Source organism: Sorghum bicolor, chromosome 9 (genome assembly GCF_000003195.3).
Source record: "Sorghum bicolor cultivar BTx623 chromosome 9, Sorghum_bicolor_NCBIv3, whole genome shotgun sequence".
NCBI classification, from domain to species: domain Eukaryota; kingdom Viridiplantae; phylum Streptophyta; class Magnoliopsida; order Poales; family Poaceae; genus Sorghum; species Sorghum bicolor.
Genome location: NC_012878.2, coordinates 5,202,336 through 5,222,276, shown reverse-complemented (window position 1 = coordinate 5,222,276; position 19,941 = coordinate 5,202,336). Strand labels below are relative to the sequence as shown.

General features: G+C 43.0%; 1 long non-coding RNA gene across 1 annotated transcript; it reads left to right on the top strand.

Moving 5' to 3' along the window:
- LOC110430084 lies at positions 15,773-16,438 on the top strand. The gene is made up of 3 exons (XR_002447292.1): positions 15,773-15,987; positions 16,062-16,156; positions 16,251-16,438. It is a non-coding gene; the product is annotated as an uncharacterized LOC110430084 (long non-coding RNA).

The following is a 19,941-nucleotide window of genomic DNA, read 5'->3' as shown; positions in this document are numbered from 1 at the left end:
TCATTCATCCCACAAGATTACAACATAGTCCTAGAGGCACATTATAACATACTACAACAACTCATAATAATGGACCCATTCATTGAGCAGCACATGAAAGAGCTTCGTGAGAAGAATCCAGGATGCACAAATGATTGGGTACACAAGGAACACAAGCGTCAGTTCACCACATGGTTAAAGGATTTGGACATGACAGAGGAATCAGAAACCATTAAGATGTTAGCATCTGGACCATCAAGTCAGGTCACATCATGGCAGAGCTATGACATTAGTGGCTTTACATATATATGGTGTTTAGCACTGTGTTTGGTGGGAAAAATTAAAATTTGAAATATATATAAAAAATTATTTACACAGGCGGTGTAGTGTGAGCCGTCTGTGTAAAATACATTTATACAGGCGGCTCACATTGTCAGCCGCTTGTGTAAAAATACATTTACACAGGCGGCTGGCTAGGTGAGCCGCCTGTGAAAACCTAATTTTCACAGGCGGATCACATAGCCCCGCCTGTACTGTGGTCCATTTTGTACTGACCCCTGGTACAGGCGGTGGGCTTGGCCGCCTGTGAAGATGCCTTTAGCACCGCCTGTAGTAGTGGCCTGAGCTAATGGGATCCAATGGGCTTTGAATTGCACAAACACTCTACAGTTGAAAAATTGACAAGACATTGGTTGTATTTGGTATCCATGCATCTTTTACCATCTGGATAAGCAAATAACTTAGGCTTAGCTTGGATCTTAGAATTGAATTCATTTTATAATCATAATTTAGACACATATTAATTAAGCTAAGATGGTTGTATATATGGATTATATTTCTATATTATTGTGTTATATGAGAGAGAAACTTATGTGTTGCATTTCTACCATAGGTTGTGAGTTGAAGAGATTTAGCATCAAATCAGTTGGCAAATTACAGTGTTCCAGGAAATAAGATATCAAGTGTCAAACTGACTAAATTAAATCTTGCCAGATATTCCTAGCTGAAAACAAAATAACTTTCATTTGTGTCATCAGACCTAATGATGAAACCTTTGGAAGGGGTCCGTTATCGACAAATCATGTACTTCGGCATCTTGGCTGCACCCAGTCAAGATGTTTCCAGAAACAAAATTGAATTGTGCACCCATCGAAGCCCTCTTTTCGACCTCGAGCAGACTATGCTGCCTTTCAATCCATTTGCAGCTAACGTTTGCAAATATTAACTCAAACCTCATCAACTCCAGCACTCTTGCATTTGATATAAAGAACTTGGGCAAGTTAACCTGTGACTTATAGCCTTGATAGTTTGCTAGCACAATTTTCCTTAGACGGATGTCTAGGGCGCCAATGTTTTCCTGGTATCTAAACCAATTTTCCACCAGAAGGCGTTTTATCTGAAAAAACAAAAGTGAACATAAGTATAGTGTCATCGATGTTATAGGAGTAAATGCAGAAGAATACACGTGGACACTCTGGTACAAATAATGTCACCTGGATGTACAACTTCTCCAAGTGGGGAAAGCACTTCATTAAGTTAATAACCATACCCGGACAGAGTTTCACATTTGATATTGCTAGAACCTTCAAACTGCTCACCACCACCGCCGTCATGCTAGCAATAGTATTTGATCCCTGAGTTAAAAAGCATGTTTAGAATTAACACATGTATCATGCATGTATGCAAATGGAGGTGAGAATGCATGCATGATGCCCATACCTGAACAGTTGAAGTGCCAGAGTGAATAAACCTGGGGAAATTGTTATTTTGGAGTTTCCCCAAAATGTGCAATCTTGGCGCAGAGATTACCAACACATCCATCTTATTTCCTCCAAAAAGTAACAATCTTTCTAGACATGGGGCATCCTTGATGACGAGCTGACGTACCTTATTCAGTTTTGTCCAGCCAGAATGTACACCGACGCTTTTGAGTCTGGGTGACGCGATCTGCACTCGAGGCAAGTCCCCGTCACAACGTAGCAGCAAGCTCTGCAGGGCAGGGCAGGCGGCGAGCAAGGCATGGAGGTAGCTCGCCGAGATGACGACATTCACAAGGCTCAGCTGCGTGAGAAGCGGCAACTGAAACTGAAGCTCAGCACTGCCATTTTTGCCGTCCTTGAAAATGCAGCTGATGAAGGTGGCGACACGAAGCGTGGACGAGAAGCGGTGTAGTGCTGATTCTGGAACTCGAATCACTTGGTGGAGCTGGAGCTCCTGCAGCCTGTCGAGGGCGGAGGACTGAAGCCAGCCGCCCAGATCCGCGGCGAAGACAGAGTGGTAGTCGCCGTAATAAGAGACAGAGAAGCGGCGGGCGGGGCCTGGGTGCGAGGAGAGGATGCGGGAGATCTCTATGCCTTCAGGGACGCCATGGACGTAGCCCTCGAGGTTGAGAGGAGCGGAGCGCCATAGTGTCAGGCTGTCAGCAGTTCTCCACCTGACGAGGCCACAGGAGAAGAAGCCCATGGGCCAAGCACTCGGGTTCGCGTGAGGAAGCCCAACGTCCGTTTAGCCGGCCTAGAATGGATTTAGCGTGCCTGCGTGCACGGGCGGGGCTTTGCCCATGTATCGTATAAGACTTGGCTTGGGAGAGAAGAGAGGCATTCAGAAAGTTATAAACCAAGTTCTAACTGCCTAAGCACTCATCTTCGTTTCTTCGCCGATCTATCTGCGTCTTTGCTTGTTGTTCGTCTTAATTCCCTTCCCCAATTTCTCCAACCCTTGCCTACTGCTAACAATTGGTATCAGAGACACCGATTTTGGGTCTGCTTTCAGATCTGAGCGCACACATTCCATCGGTCGATTTGGCAACGGATCTGGTTGGCTTGATTCGATCGCTAGCAGTGAGCTGCTGATAGCGATTGGAACGCTGTAATTCCACTCCACGCTTTGAATCGGTTTGTGGGTGCCTCGATCTGGATCCGTCCCCCACCCTCGCACACCACCACTTTACCCGTCGTCAACATCGACTGGGCATGATGAATCCGGAGACTCGCCTCATCCTAGATGAACTCGCCAAGCGCTTCAACGAACACGATGCGAAGTGGGATTCGCGGTTCGCGGATTAGGAGGCCCGTCTGTCGCGCCAGATCGGGGATCTGGAGGCGGCGCAGGCGTCTCGCCTGGAGCAGCTGGAGCGCGTCACAACTACCTTGGACGAGTGGCGTCCATCCATTCAAGGCACCGTCGACGACATCAAACTGGAGGTCTCGAAGAGCAAGCTGGAGATCTCGAAGATTTCTCGCAACTGGGAGCGCGCGATCCTCGACCAACCGGCAACATCGCCGGGTGTTTTCGCTGCTGCTCCCGCCGGTGCTGAACGTCCCCCTGCGGGCGCTACAGCCACTTCGCCCAACGGGCACCGCGTCGACAACAGTAACCGGGAGAGTGGATTTGGGGTGGTTTCCACCCTAGTTCATTCCCCGGTCACGGGTATGAATCCACCTCCATCTGGACTTTCTTCCGTTTCTTCTATGCCACCACCCATGTCGCATGCTATGCCTCCTCCTATTGATCATGGTTTTCGTAGCGGGTCTACTGGTGTGGGTCATAATGGGTTTCAGAGTCCTAAGTTACCTAAATTCGATTTTCCTAAGTTCGATGGTTCCCATCCCAAGTATTGGCTTAGTCAGTGCAAAGATTATTTCGAGCTATATGGGACTGACCAAAATCTGTGGGTTCGAGTGGCTAAAATGAACTTCACGGATGACGCTAAGCGTTGGTATTCATCCGTTGAATCCACCTTACAAAACTGTTCTTGGCCCACTTTCACCAGTCTGATTATAGAGCGTTTTGGGCAGGATGAGAAAGAACTTTTGCTTAGACAGCTTTTCCAAATCCGCCAAACTGCTTCTGTCAATGAGTACATTACTCAATTCACCCCTCTCATTGACCAACTCACTGCTTATGGTGGCACTTCTGATCCATTGTTTTATACTATGCGCTTTATTGATGGCTTAAAGGATTACATTAAAGTTGCTGTATCCTTGCATCGTCCACAAACATTCGATACTGCGTGTGTTCTGGCTCGCTTGCAGGAGGATGTCGCGGACCCTGCCAGGAGGCGTGATGTGAAGCGATGGGATAACACAGTGGCGATGCGTCCTAACATGAGGACGGCATTGCCGCTGCCAGCCCCACCTAACCGGTTGGCATTACCAGCTCCTGAAGCCAAAGTTATGCCTGAAGGTGGCCGAGTTCCTTCAACTGAAGAACGTTGGTCGGCGCTTCGTGCGTCCCGACGTGCCCAGGGTTTATGTATGCGCTGTGGTGGTAAATGGTCACGGGATCACCAGTGTCCACAGGCAGTGCAGCTCCATGTGGTTCAGGAACTTCTGGATGTTTTACAACTGGATGAAGCTTCTGAGGTTGATGCAGCTCCTATTGACCAGACAGATGAGCAATTGTTCCTGACATTATCTGTTGCAGCTGTTTCTGGGTCTATTGCACCTCGTACCATGTGCTTCTGGGGTTGTCTGGATACTCAGCCGGTGCGTATTCTTCTGGACTCGGGCAGTTCACATACATTCATCAGTTCAGCTGTGGCCTCCCAGCTTGACATTCTCCAACCTCTGGCTGTTCCATTAAAGGTTCAGGTGGCTAATGGTCAGTTGTTACAGTGCTCATTTCATATTCCGGATGCTCAGTGGTCTATTCAACAACATCAGTTTACTTCGGACATCAAGGTCTTGCCGTTATCTTCCTATGACATGATATTAGGCCTGGATTGGCTGGAAACCCATAGTCCTATGGAGATACATTGGGCCCAGAAGTGGATACAGTTTTTTCATGAAGGACATTCGGTTCAGTTGGTGGGTATATTGCCAGAGTTGCCTGCTGGTGCTGTTCTGCATGTTGGGATTGAGCCTCCAACCGAGCCAGATCAGTCTTCTTGGCCTCCAGAAATCCAGGAACATTCAGCACTACTCTACCTTGTTTGAGAAACCGCACCAGCTTCCAACGTCTCGCAGTTGTGATCATTCTATCCCTCTTGTTTCTGGTGCTTCTCCAGTCTTTACTCGGCCGTATCGGTTTTCACCAACTATCAAGGATGAAGTGGAACGTCAGGTCAAGGAAATGTTGGACTCTGGCATTATTCAAAAAAGCACCAGTCCCTTTTCCTCACCAGTGCTGTTAGTCAAGAAAAAAGACCATTCCTGGCGTTTTTGTGTTGATTATCGCCATCTTAATGCCATCACTGTGAAAGGCAAATACCCAGTTCCCATTATCGATGAATTGTTGGATGAGTTAGGGGGTGCTTCCTGGTTTTCTAAGCTGGATTTACGTTCAGGGTTCCATCAAATCCTGCTCAAACCTGGAGAGGAATTCAAGACTGCATTTCAAACACACTTCGGCCATTTTGAGTTCCGAGTTATGCCATTTGGTCTCACTGGCGCTCCAGGCACATTTCAGGAGGCTATGAACTCCACATTGGCTCCTTTCCTCCACAAATTTGTACTTGTTTTTTTTGATGACATCCTTATTTTCAGCAAATCTTATGAGGAACATCTGAAACATCTTCAGTGTGTCTTCCAACAGTTACAAGTTCATGATTGGAAGATTAAGTTGTCTAAATGTGATTTTGCACAACGTAGCATTGCTTATCTGGGGCATGTTATTTCTGGAGCAGGTGTTGCTACGGACCCTCAAAAAATTGCTGCAGTCTCTGGTTGGCCTACTCCTACCAACCTCAAGGAATTGCACGGGTTCCTCGGGTTGGCTGGCTACTACCGGAAATTTGTGCGCCACTTTGGCATCATTGCTAAGCCATTGACTGACTTGTTGAAGAAGAATGTTCTGTTTCATTGGACTCCGGCCCATGAAGATTCCTTCCAAGTGCTGAAGACTGCATTAAGCTCTGCTCCGGTTTTATCATTGCCAGATTTCTCTAAGCCGTTTAGCATTGAAACGGATGCTAGTGCTACAGGGATTGGCGCTGTGTTATCTCAGGATGGTCATCCTCTGGCATTCTTAAGCAAGGCGCTGGGTCCTCGCAGCCGCGGGCTTAGTACTTATGAAAAAGAATATTTGGCAGTCCTTTTGGCAGTACAACAGTGGCGCTCTTATCTTCAACTGGCGGAGTTCATCATTTATACCGATCAACAAAGTCTGGTCCAACTCACTGACCAACGGTTACACACTCCTTGGCAACAAAAAGTGTTCTCTAAGTTGGCTGGCCTTCAGTTTCGTATTGTGTACAAGCCTGGATCCTCCAATCGGGCCGCTGATGCTTTGTCCAGGAAGACCTTTCATGACTCTGTCTGTGCTGCGGTGTCTGTTGTCCAACCCTCTTGGATTCTGGAAGTAACTTCGGGTTACGATAAGGACCCGGCCACCCTGGATATGATTGCTAAGCTGTCGATTGACCCTCAGGCTGTATCTGGTTTTCATTGAGGGATGGTGTTCTTCGCCGCGGAACGCAAATATGGATTGGGGATAACCCTTCTCTCCAACAACGGCTCATTCAAGCAACTCACTCTTCGGCCTTGGGCGGTCACTCCGGATTTCCCGTCACTTATGCCCGCATGAAACAGATGTTCTATTGGCATGGCATGAAGACCTTCGTCCGTTCCTTTGTCGAGTCTTGCCTGACTTGTCAACGGGCAAAACCAGATCGTTCCCGCCTCCCTGGTTTACTTCAGCCTTTACCGGTACCCGCTTCAGCTTGGCAGATCATCTCTCTGGATTTTGTCGAAGGGTTTCCTCGTTCTGGGAATGCCAATTGCATCTTAGTGGTGGTGGATTCCTTCACTAAATATGGCCATTTTATTCCCCTCTTGCATCCATTTACTGCCCAGCATGTTGCCAAGGTATTCCTAAACCACATCTACAAATTACATGGATTGCCATCGGTGATTATCTCTGATCGGGATCGTATCTTTACGAGCACCTTCTGGAAAGAACTTTTCCGTGCAGTAGATGTGTCTCTGCAAATGAGCTCCAGTTACCACCCCCAGTCGGATGGGCAAACAGAGTGTCTTAATCAAACCATGGAAACTTTTCTTCGCTGCTTTGTGAATGCTTGTCCTCACAAATGGTCTTCTTGGTTGGGCCTGGCCGAGTTCTGGTATAACACTTCCCCGCATTCAGCTACTGGTTTTTCTCCATTTGAAGCCCTCTATGGTCATGCTCCGCGCCACTTTGGTATTTCCGTCTTGGATGACGTGGTTGTTCCAGACATCCCCACTTGGCTTCGCGTCCGTCAGGTGATCACTGATCTGATTCGCCAACACTTGGCCCGAGCTAAACAACGCATAAAAAAGCAGGCTGACAAGCATCGCTCTGAGCGTCATTTCAGTGTGGGGGATGCGGTCTTTGTGAAGCTCCAACCTTATGTGCAGTCTACTCTGGCCCCTCGCGCCAACCAGAAGCTGTCCTTCAAGTATTTTGGACCCTTCACCGTTCTGGAACGAATTGGTAGTGTAGCATACAAGTTACAGTTGCCACCTACAACATCAGTTCATCCGGTGTTCCACGTCTCCCAGCTTAAGGCGGCTGTCTTGCCTGGCACTCAGGTATCCCCTGTTTTACCTTCTGACACCGAGCTCCCTCGTATACCCATGGCTGTTCTGCAGACTCGCACGGTTCCTGCTGCTCATGGCTCGGTGGAACAAGGGTTGGTTCGTTGGTCTGGCCCAAGGAGATGGCTACCTGGGAAAATTTGGCACATCTTCGTCAGTCATTTCCCCGTGCTCCTGCTTGGGGTCAAGCAGGTCCTCAAGACCCGGGGAGTGTCAGCAGTTCTCCACCTGACGAGGCCACAGGAGAAGAAGCCCATGGGCCAAGCACTCGGGTTCGCATGAGGAAGCCCAACGTCCGTTTAGCCGGCCCAGAATGGGTTTAGCGTGCCTGCGTGCACGGGCGGGGCTTTGCCCATGTATCGTATAAGACTTGGCTTGGGAGAGAAGAGAGGCATTCAGAAAGTTGTAAACCAAGTTCTAACTGCCTAAGCACTCATCTTCGTTTCTTCGCCGATCTATCTGCGTCTTTGCTTGCTGTTCGTCTTAATTCCCTTCCCCAATTTCTCCAACCCTTGCCTACTGCTAACACATAGGTGGCGCCAGCGGGAGGAGAGCACCTGCGTGCGGGCGCCGTCTTTGGTGGGTAGAAGAGAGACGATGTCGCCGAGAACGCCGTCGGGGAGGCTGCTGATCCGGTCGGCGACGGCGAGGTGCTCTTCCAGTTCCAGCCTCCTATTCTTCGCTGTGGTGAGCAACTCCATCTCCATGCGATGGCGGCGCAGGCGCGGCCGCCGATCGGAGCTAGCGTCGAGGTTGTGACTTCTTGTGCTTTTTATTTGGGCTTTTGGGCTAACGACCTTCTTTAATGAGGAAAATCCACCGCGGGTGTCTCAACTTAGGCGACGGTGTCATCTAGCTCTCTAAATTTTTAAAATGATATCTATAAGTTCATAAACTTGACAGAAGATGTCATCTATATTCTTTAACTCCACATGTTTCTAAATTTGGCCGATGATGTCATTCCATTCCTAAACTTTTAAAGTGATCACCGCAGGTCTCTAAACTTGGCAAACAGTATCATCTTTGTCCAATACGATCTAACCTACTCTATAAGCTATCATAAATCCAATCAACAAAAAATAAATTAAAGTGTTAAAATAATTTACACCAACAAATATATTAGGTTTAAACTAAAGATGAAAATAGTAAAATTAATTAAATATTTATTTATCATTGATAGTATTATAAAATAATATTAAAATTCTTATATAGTATTAAAAGTTTTCTCTATTAAAAGTTACTTCTAATTTTAGTATTATTTTTAAAATTTTAATAGTACAATTAAAGAAGTAACTTTTCTCTGTTATTAATACTATCACATTATTATTAAATATTTTAATACCATAATACTACTATTAAAAATTTTAATATTATAATACGAAAAGGTTAACTTTTTTCTGTTATTAATACTATCACATTATTATTAAATATTTTAATACCATAATACTACTATTAAAAGTTTTAATACTATAATACTACTATTAAAGGTTAACTTTTCTCTATTACTAATGCTATCACATTATTATTAAATATTTTAATACCATAATACTACTATTAAAGTTTTAATACTACAATACTACTCCTTGCATCCCAAATTATAAGTCATTCCAAGAATCTTGGAGAGTCAAAACATTTTCATGTTTGACCAAAATTATAGAGAAAAATACTAAGATTTGTAATGTAAAGTGAGTATACTATGAAAATATAATTAAGAAAGAATCTAATGATACCTAGTTAGTACCATAATAATTATTATTTTATAACATAAATTTGGTCAAACTTAGAAAAGTTTGACTCTCTAAGATTCTTGGAATAACTTACAATTTGGGATGGAGGGAGTACTATTAAAGGTTACTTCTATAATAACATTATTAAAAGTTTTAAAATAATACTAAAATTAGAAGTAACTTTTCATAGAGAAAACTTTTAACACTATAGGAATTTTAATATTATTTTGTTATACTATCAATGATACATAAATATTTAATTAATTTTACTATTTTTATACTTTAGTTTAAACCTAATATATTTGTTATTGTAAATTATTTTAATACTTTAATTTGTTTTTTGTTGATGTAAATTATTTTATTATTTATATTTTCATAATAAATATGAGATAAATAATGATTGATTAATTGACACATGTTGGATTCATGTTAGCTTATAGAGTAGGTTAGACTATGTTTGGATAGGGATGATACCGCTTGCTAAGTTTAGAGACCTATAATGATCACTTTAAACAGGGACTAGAATGATATTACCGGCCAAGTTTAGAGACCTGTGGTGATTAACTTGAAAATTCAGGGATCTAGATAACACAGTCTGTCAAGTTTACGGACTCATAAATATCACTTTAGAAATTTACTGACTTAGATGACGTCGGCCAAGTTCAAGGACCGGCGATGGATTTTACTCTTCCTTAATTTTCAGCCCGCTGCAATCTGACTACTACCATGATTAATCTGTCAACACTGGAACCCGGTTTTAGTTTCAGTTTTCTTTTTTTCAGTCCATTTTGTTTATCTTTTTGCCCCGTTTTTTGCCGTATATACTCGCTCCATTCCAAATTATTTGAATTTTTTTATAGAGTTAAAGCATCTTAAATTTAATCAAAATTATAGAGAAAATTATGAATATGTATGACATCCAATAGATATATTATAAAATATAATTAATGAAAAAAATATAATACACTTATTAGATATTATAAATATTATTATTTTATTATATAAGTTTGATAAAACTTGAGATATTTTGATTCTCCAAGAAAAAAATTGAAATGATTATAATTTATGATGAAAAGAATACTTTTCTATATGCCTGTCCGCATAGACTATTTTTTTTCTTTTTATTTTTTCTATCAGGAGGAGGATCCGCTGTAGACTCACACACGTCACTCATCACCTTCCACATTAGGAGGAGGATCCGCTGCAGACTCAAGTGAGCAAGGCCCCCTAGACCCAGCCTGTCGAAGTGCGGGCCAAGAGGTTCACGAAGCCCAACCTAGTGGTGCTCGGTCATATACCTCTTGGACAACACTAAAAGGTAAGGAGATCTTGTGCCATATTTCTTTCCCAACTGGCCTCCGTGCCGGTGACCGGAAGTTAGGCCAGGGGCATGTGTTCCACATCACTTAGGTATTCCCACTTCTATGTTATAAAAAAAAGTCAAATCTATAGGCTTAAAATATGATCAATAACACTGTAAATTAGCAACTTTAAACCAATATTTACTTTCTAGAATCTAAACTTCTAATTGAAATGCTAGTTTTTTTACCTTTTTTGAGCTCAAATATGGGAAAATATTATAGATTATAAAATTGTATATATATATATATATATAAAAGTATATACACATATCTATGTAAAATTATACCAAAATAGTTGGGTATTACTGGGTCCCCAAGATCCGCCCGCCCATGGCAGTGGGGAGCAAAGATTGAACATTTGGGCCACCAACAACGACAGCATGAGGGACAGCAACGGATGCAGAGGAAGTAAATGCTAGAGCTCGCTTATCTGCCCTGGAACAAGCGCTCTCTAAAGTCAAATGTGGACAAAGTTTTAACTTTTCCCTACCAATGGGTCCACTATAGAAGACGACCATTGCAACGTTGGCAACCTCGATGGTGAAGACTAAGTCCACGGTGCACCGGACCGATCGAGAGTCTCACCTGTGGAGCCATTAGGTGGTGGAACAACAAATTGGCCAACGAGAAGTTGGCTTTGGAATTTCAACGCCTGGTCTAAGAGCTTGTGCCACAACGCCTGGGCGGGCTGGCGACATCGAGTCGAGGAACCATCAGACATGCTGTTTCACCTTGTTGTTTGTCGGCTGTGAGTTGGTGGAGAGCCATGGTTGAGGAGTTCACTAGAGCACCCATGGCTGGGCCGCAGGAACCCAAGCAAGCTACTGGACGGGGAGGTGGCGGTGGTCGGGGCAGCCGGGGCGGAGTGGCTGCTCCAACTGCTCTGGGGTTGTGGCGGTGGGCATAAACGCATCTTGTGGCCAACCTCCCGTCCAGAATCCTTTCAACCTATCATCACGTACGTTTTGTTTTGGCATGTCATCACGTCCGTGTTGGAAATGCTTCGTGAAGAATGTGTTCCGTGACGTACTCCCCCCAATGGACCGAACAAGTTGAACGACTCGCCGCGCATGCACTCGCGCTGCTGCTGAACGTCCCTGGCACCATGACGTTCGCGTATGCATCCGGTAAAGCAGGAGCTGGTGTCGCAAATCAAATGCGAAGCATTTTGTTAACAGAACAACAAAACAAACGGGGTGTCAGGCGGAAATGCAGAGAGGAGAGGATAGAGTGGCATGCAAGCAGCAAGAGAAAACCAATTCAAGCAGGATTATGGCAGGCAAAATGTTTCAGTTGTTAGGCCCTCTTTAGATTGAGGATGAATTTTTTTTTTATGTTTATGTCGGAAGGATGTCGGGAAGAGTTTTTAGAAACTAATAAAAAAACAAATTACATAGCTTGTCAGGAAACTGCAAGACAAATCTATTAAGTATAATTAATGTATCATTAGCACATGTGGGTTACTGTAGCACTTAAGGCTAATCATGGAGTAACTAGGCTTAAAAAATTCGTCTCGCGATTTTCAATTAAACTATATAATTAGTTTATTTTTGTATCTACATTTAATGTTCCATGCATGTGTCCTAAGATTCGATGGGATGGACGAAAAATTTTTGGGTAACTAAACAGGGCCGTCCATCCCCATCCATCACATTCAGCTCAACTTCTGTAGCAAGTACTCCCTCCATCCCAAATTGTAAGTCATTCCAAGAATCTTGGAGAGTCAAAACATTTTTACGTTTGACCAAAATTATAGAGAAAAATACTAAGATTTGTAACGTAAAGTGAATATACTATGAAAATATAATTAAGAAAGAATTTAATGATACTTAGTACCATAATAATTATTATTTTATAATATAAATTTGGTCAAACTTAGAAAAGTTTGACTCTCTAAGATTCTTGGAATGACTTACAATTTGAGATGGAGGGAGTAGCAAGCACGCAAACCACGGGGCGGTATATAGCTGAGGTTTGGAAGTCCAGAACTCGTTGCAACTCATCACTGGCGGCGGCTGACTCTCATCGGCGTGATCCTGATGGAGTTTGGACCCCGGCGACCCCAGGCGGTCGTCTGCCATTCCCTGTTCTCAATAGCGCGCTATTTACCATTTTTGAAAGAGAACTGATAAGCTATGAAGATTTTAGCGCTAAATGACTGTTTCCGCTATTGGCAGCTAATAGCGCGCTAATTTCACTAAATTGGGTTAGTTTAACGCCGCTATTTGGCCTTGGGCTTCATTTCCATCGGCCCAAATAGCAGGGATATGTCCCCATGTGATGTACTATAAATTTTGATGTAATATGTTAGTAAGACTTTGAAATATCTATCCCTATTGGTATTCATAATGTTTTCATCTTTATTATGTGTAAAATTACATGATGTTTGATAAATTTTTTGCTCAGCCGTTAAATGACTTAGCCCGTTATTAGCACGCTATATCTTTTCTTAGCCTTTTAGAGAGGCTGCCGCTAAGAGGCTTAGCCCGCTATTTAAAACATTGCTGCCATTGCTCCTCACGGTCGTCTTGGACCACCTCATCCTCATCGTCGGAAACATCTGATGGGAGCGTGACGTATGGTTCCTGTGAGACATGCCCAATGTTGCCTTGTGGTGCAGAGAGAAATGGTAGTCAGACAACGGTGACTGAGTGAATTCTAAACGGGAGCACCAAAACTATTAACACAGTTATTGTCACTTAGAGGTTGTCAAGTTACTCTGCTATGGCAACAACAGTGGTGTTTACTGCACAGCAATATCGCACAAGATAGATGGATTATCTCCTCGGGAAAACTACTGACCAGCCGAATCTGACAATGGTGGTCACTCCAAAAATTACCAATAGAAAATCTATAAAAGGTTGCATATGCCATACAAAGTGTCACTTTTTCCACGGGTAAAAAGAAATCCTCCAAGAAACACAGTGATCATAAACAATTAATGAAGTCAGAGATAGGAAAGTGTAATTTTAGATGAATGCAGAAATAATCAGAGCTAGCATGCATCCCAACTTCAGTTGAAGCATTAGCACTGTGAACTACATTTGAAACATGTACTAATCAGCTAGTGTGCTATGTACTAGTCTACAGAGAATAATCACAGAACGTTAAATTGATGATAAAGCACCCATGGGTACTAGTGCATGCTACTGGTAGCTTTGTCAAATGTGTATCAGCTAGTGTGCTATGTGCAGGTTGATGAAATCTATTTCTGACAATTGGGATCAGAAACAGAGGAATGATAACTCAATTAGTAGGAAAACAACTAGATGACCACTGCTCAAGCACACACAGCGGAATTAGCAGAAACGACACACACAGCGGAATTAGCAGATTTGCCGAAACGTACCTATACGCCTTGTTGGTGCAGGTTCCAAGTGAAGTGACAATGAATCGGCCGGAGGCCTGCCGGGGCTGCCGTGGCACGTCCACCAGCTGGTAATTCTCGCAGTGCACGACGACGTGCATGGTTGGGCACATCGACGCCGAACAGACCAGACTTGGGTTCACGGGACTGACGCACACGAGGTCGGGGATGCCTCGATCTCTCTCTCTGCGGCAGCTCGGTCGCTGCTTCGCCATTGTTGGAGACGATGATCTCCACGTACCGCACGCCACCATGTTCGCGCTCACTGCGATGCAGCAGCGCTTCTTGTGGATGTTGGCGTTGGAGCCGAGGGGACCAAGAGTCCGACCAGATGGGAGTTCGTAGAAATCCAATCCGCTCCTGTCCATCGAGGTCGTCGCAGGTGAGCATGATATCCCGCAAGAGAGGTTTTTGTACCATATGACGGTGTTGTTGACGGTGACTGTGCCATGGGCAGGGTTGAAAGTGGTATGGATAATTCTCCGCTCTGGTTCGCTCCGAATATGAATTTTAAGGATATGGATAAATGTTTTAAATATCCATGCAGATATGGATAATCCGAATCCGATTATAGACGAATGCGGTGTAGGATATGAGATTAGTGAAATCTGATGGATATGGATTATCTGATAATTGAACACGGATTATCAGACGCTTATATTAGGATATCCGAATATTTTAAGAAGCACAAGTGAAAAGAATATAAGTCAGCCTACCCCATGACACAAGTATTATTATATTATAGCCCACAACAAAGCTCGTCTAATGAAAGAATTCTATCAAAGTGAATTACTAGTACAAGGCAAATAGTGAAGATAATATTTTGCCTAATTAAGAATATCTACTTATTTTACATATTTTTTCTACTTTTAAATTCAAAGTGAAGTACTAGTACTTTTAAATCGGAGGGCCAGATTCCGTTCTTACTGGGCCGTGATGGGCCTTTGCAGGCTTCCCACGTCGAATTCCAATCCGGTACTGTTGCTTTCACAACTATTGCCATGTTGTTGCTCCCAAAAAAAAACACTATTGCCATGGTTCCATTTACCATCCATCCTCGATGAATTTTACTTATGTCCACAAATCTACAAAGTTCAACGGCCAACGGCTATGTACAGGGCCGAGATGAGCAAAATAGTGGGATGGAATGGAAGAAGCATTTGACCAAGAAGGAGGTGCAGAGATTAGTGCACATCAAATTCATCGACGATGGATGATGTCAAACCAGAGATAGATTAATTAGCCAGGAATTGGATTTAATTAATCATCTTCTAAATTTCCATGGCAATTCATATTTTTTTTACTTAAAACAAACTTTCTATGATTTTTATAACATTAAAAAACATTTTAGTATTATTAAATTTATTATTATAGTATTATTACATTTATTATAGAATAATTATTTTGACTTTTTGAAAAAATATTTCTACAACTTTTTATAAAGTCTAATGGACCTTCCTGAACTATTAAGGGATGTATCCAACTTAATAGCCCCTAGTGGACTATCATATTGGTTACTAATGCTTTTACAGAAGCGGTCAATATTGCCTTTCTCGAAAAATTGATTTATGGAGGTAGTAAAAACTGCCGGTCTCACAAAATCGATTTACGGAGGCAGTCAAAGTATGCAACGTCCTAAAATTAATTTACGGAGAGGCCTGCCTCAGAAAATAAATCCATTTTTAGAGGCGGACCCCTTAGAAGACCTGTCTCGGTTAAAAGGCCCGAGGCCCATCAATAGCCCACACCAAACCCTAACTATAAAAGGCAACCTTCTCTCTCTGCTTCTCCACCTCTTAGCCGCCACACAAAAGCTCGGTTCTCTCTTGTGCTGAAGACTTCATCCCATTTTTCGTTGCGCTTGGGACTCCTTTCCCTTCTCACCTATGGTCGTGACTCCTAGAGTAGAGCAGCAGCCACCGCTCCCTCTCCATGCTTCTCTGGGCCCTGCGTCTCTATGTGCTACTCCTCTCCACACCACTAGAGTAGCCACCACTCCATCTCGACTCCTCTTTATGAACGACACGCGGGTGGCGGTAGGTGGCCATGGTGGCACCCTACATGTCCTATGGGCTTGCTTCTTTGATGTCTGATGTCTTGCACCTTGTAGGCTTGATCTGATGGAATCCGGTGGAGGGCGGCCATATCTAATGGATGGGGCCAGATCTGATCGACGGCAACCAGATCCAGTGGAAGGCGACAACAGTAGGGCAGATACAGCTCTCTCCATCTCCCTCTCTCTTCCCCTTTGCATCACTCTCCCTCTTTCCTGCTCCCTTTGCTAACCTACGGGTGGTAGGACTTTGGATCAGGTAGATCTAGAGGACACTGCGATTGGTGCATGGAGGGCGACAAGTGGCGTGCATGGAGGATACCGTAGATGGTGGCTCTAGAAGCTGGAGCTACATCCAGAACCTCAAGTATTTTTTATTTTTATTTTTTATGTTTGCTGGTAGGTGTTGTAATGTATCTGCCTCCGGAAATACTATTTCCACAAGCATGCTTCGTAAGGTGTCCGCCTCCGAAAAGGTATTTTGTAGGCAGTCCTTTTGACTATCTCAGTTAAAAGCATTTAACAGAGACCTTTGATTATAGGTAGACTGCTTCCTCGCCTGGGCAAAGTGATTTTGATCACCCACCATAAAAATATTGTAGTAATCCCGCTCTGATGAGGTAGTTTGTGCTTCAACGAGGACACATTAATGGTAGGTTCCCTTCCCCTAATGGTATATCCTCATCCATGACATGATGTGTCAGGTGGAGTGAGCGACAGGTGATGGTCACCATGGCATGGCCTGCCACGATCATTGCCTCTCGTGCAGTGTGGCTTGTGCCGATAGATCAGGCCCCTCCGAGCCTGGATCTAGCATTTCTTATTAGTCTAGATCTATGCTATTGGATCTGTTGTGTCACACAGACGATGTTAGAGGCCATTGCAATGCATGGCAATGAATGGTCATGGGCTCAATGTGTCTATATTGAACGACTCAACATTAGTGAGGCCACACTTAGACTTCACGACGATTATGGCACCATATCGGTCAACCATGTTGTGGGTGATGCCTAGCCTTGTCTAGGAGGGGGTTCAACACCGCGCTTAGCACACTGATATGGTTCCATGGGTTACAGTGCGGCATGGCAACACTCGTGGGCATGTTTCCCATATGTGGATGTGTGGTGACGTTACCTGCATGTGGCATCCCATGGTACTGCAAGGTCCCATTATCGTCCTCAACAACCGTGCCATCGTGCTAGCCCCCCCTTGAAAAACCATAGGGTGACATCACCTTATTTATGGGGGATTAGTGAACAAAGGGCCACATAACTTGAAAGCAATCACTTCTTGTCTATTGATGCAATTTAGATGGTGTGGCCGTTAGGGAATTATTGAGCTTTGTTAGTATTTTGACATAGTGATTTGATTTTCATTCTTGGTACATTTTTGTTACACAAATATATGCTTAAATCATTTCCATATAGGATATTAGGGAAAACATTAGTTTTCATTTGAGAATTGCATTCGATTTACAACTTAATGAAATAGGAATTGTACTATGAGATTTCATGAAAATAGAGTTGTGAAATATGTTGCTTGGTACTTGAAGATTTGCGAATTCATCTTATAATTTGAGATTGTCTAGTTATAAATTATTGAACATGCTAATGACCACTAGGGTCTACAGGCACCAAATGCAATTATGATCGATTGAAGGGCCCCTTACGGGTATAACAAGGTTCTAGATGGACTTAAGTATGAAACTATCTGAGTTGATCTGGGATAGTGTAGTTATATGTTCGCTGGAACTGCCACTGTTATATCTGTAAGGTCCCCTTCCATTGATTAGAAATGCATCTGGTGCTCCAACACCTAGCCATCATCTAGCCCATTCCTCTGTTTCTAATTGGACAATTACATAATTACAAGATGAATATAGTCTTAAGTACCAAGTAAATACTGCACAACTCAAATTTTCGTGAAATGCTTTAAACTACGATTCTTATACTGTTACATGAGAAATCAAATGTGATTATCAAATGAATATTCATGTTTATTCTTATATCCAATAAGACAAAAAAAATCTGAGGATATATCTGTCTTACAAAAAATATGCTGAAAATCAAGGGATCATGTGTCAAAGACAATGAAAGTTCAATATTTTTCATGACTACCTCCATAACAGCACACCATCTGAATTGCATTAGGCATAAGGACGAACTGCTTGACACTTGCCTACAAGTTATAGTGTGGCTATTGGTGTACCAAATGAACTGGGTGATATCAATGTAGAGGAGGTCAAAGGGACCCACATGGTGGCATGGAATTTGTTGAAAGTGATGGTGCTATGCAGTAGCCGTACTAGGCTGCACGCAGATGACTTTATCGCACATGCATGGAACTATCATTACGTTGCTCGTGGTGCCATTACCCCTGCTGGTGCCTATGGCTAAGGTGCTGTATCGAGGAGCTTGATATGGTGCCACTGCTACCACAAATTAGCCGACAAGCGGAGTTCATCAATGCACAAACATGGTTGGCGTCTGTGCTTATGTGCCATAATGAAATCAAATGGTACAGTTCTGGCCAAAGAGATGCTTGATCCAGGCTCTGAAGGGCCAGATCTATCCGCATAGGCTGCATGTGAGACATTGACTATGGATGGTGAAGCCATGCCATATACATTGTCACTCTATCTCTTGCTCCACTGGGGAAGGGAGCCCACTATAGCTAAACCTGGTCTCTGACAACAAATCAAAATTTAATTGTTTCCCTATCCTTGTATAACTGTAGAATGAAAAGAAACAACAATGTCTCTACAGTAATGTTTGCATTGCACCTCCCTTACCGACCTCATCGTGTGGCACTTCCACCGTGATCTAGCCTTAAGTTTTAGATGGTGCGCTAGATGCTGGAAATTACAGCTTGTTAATTTTGCAGTTCTGCCTTAATTAGAATCACCATATTAATTGTGTAGGTTTGAATGGACTTCATTCCTGAAATGATGCTGTTTGGGTCATTGCGAAGCAGGCAGGTTATAGTTTGTTATTGATTTTGTTGCGGTTGCACTGCAATATAAACTTCTTCGTATAGTAGGAGCACTGAACTCAGTCCTGTTCATTGTTTAATACAAGAACACCCTTCTGTTCAGTCTAACATCAAGTAAGTTTGTTTTGTTAGACTTGCTACTATTGAGCTTTACTTGAATATCTGTCCAATTAGCTTCTCCATTTTTTTGTTTTTGCAGAACACACATTGATTTTGTTCCTTTCTCTTTGCATGAAAACATGTAATGACGGAGGAGTCAGAGAAAACTCAAAGCCGTGTGGTGAAGCAGGCAACAGCGAGCCATGCTCAGGTGATTGAACTATGGAGAAAGGACTAATAAAATTGATGTGTCCACTGAGTTGGTACCTGCTCCTAATGTGATGAACTTGACTCTCTCACCAATTGATCTCTCTCTTTTTTTTTCAGGTACACCGTTGGTACCAACAGATGTAGGTAATGTGATGTTTCCAGCATTAGTTTCATGTTTATGATTACTAGTACAATTGGTGTATCTTGTTCATACCAGATTACTGATTTGCATGTGTCTATCTAGCTTTTGGTTATTTTGGTCTGTGTATGCTAGCCGCTATAGGAAACATGCATGTTTCCATTTGACACAAGCTTTCAATTGTTGATATACCTTTAGATCTTTGAAAGAGCACCCTTGGATCGGGGCAAAACTTTTATTTCTAGCACTTGCAGTGAGCTTGGTTGAAGTAATGCAACAACTGAGAGACATAGGCAAAGAAAGATGCATAAGTTAATTGTGCTTTGGTTAGAATGTCGATTGCATTTGTGCCTAATTAAATATTTATATTTATATGGATGATTGCAATTTTGGTCTAGGTTTAAGCTACCTTTTTCTGAATCAATCATGATCTGTAATAATTTTATTGTGAAACTATGATTTACACCATTTTTTCATGATGTCTATTTTTATAATATT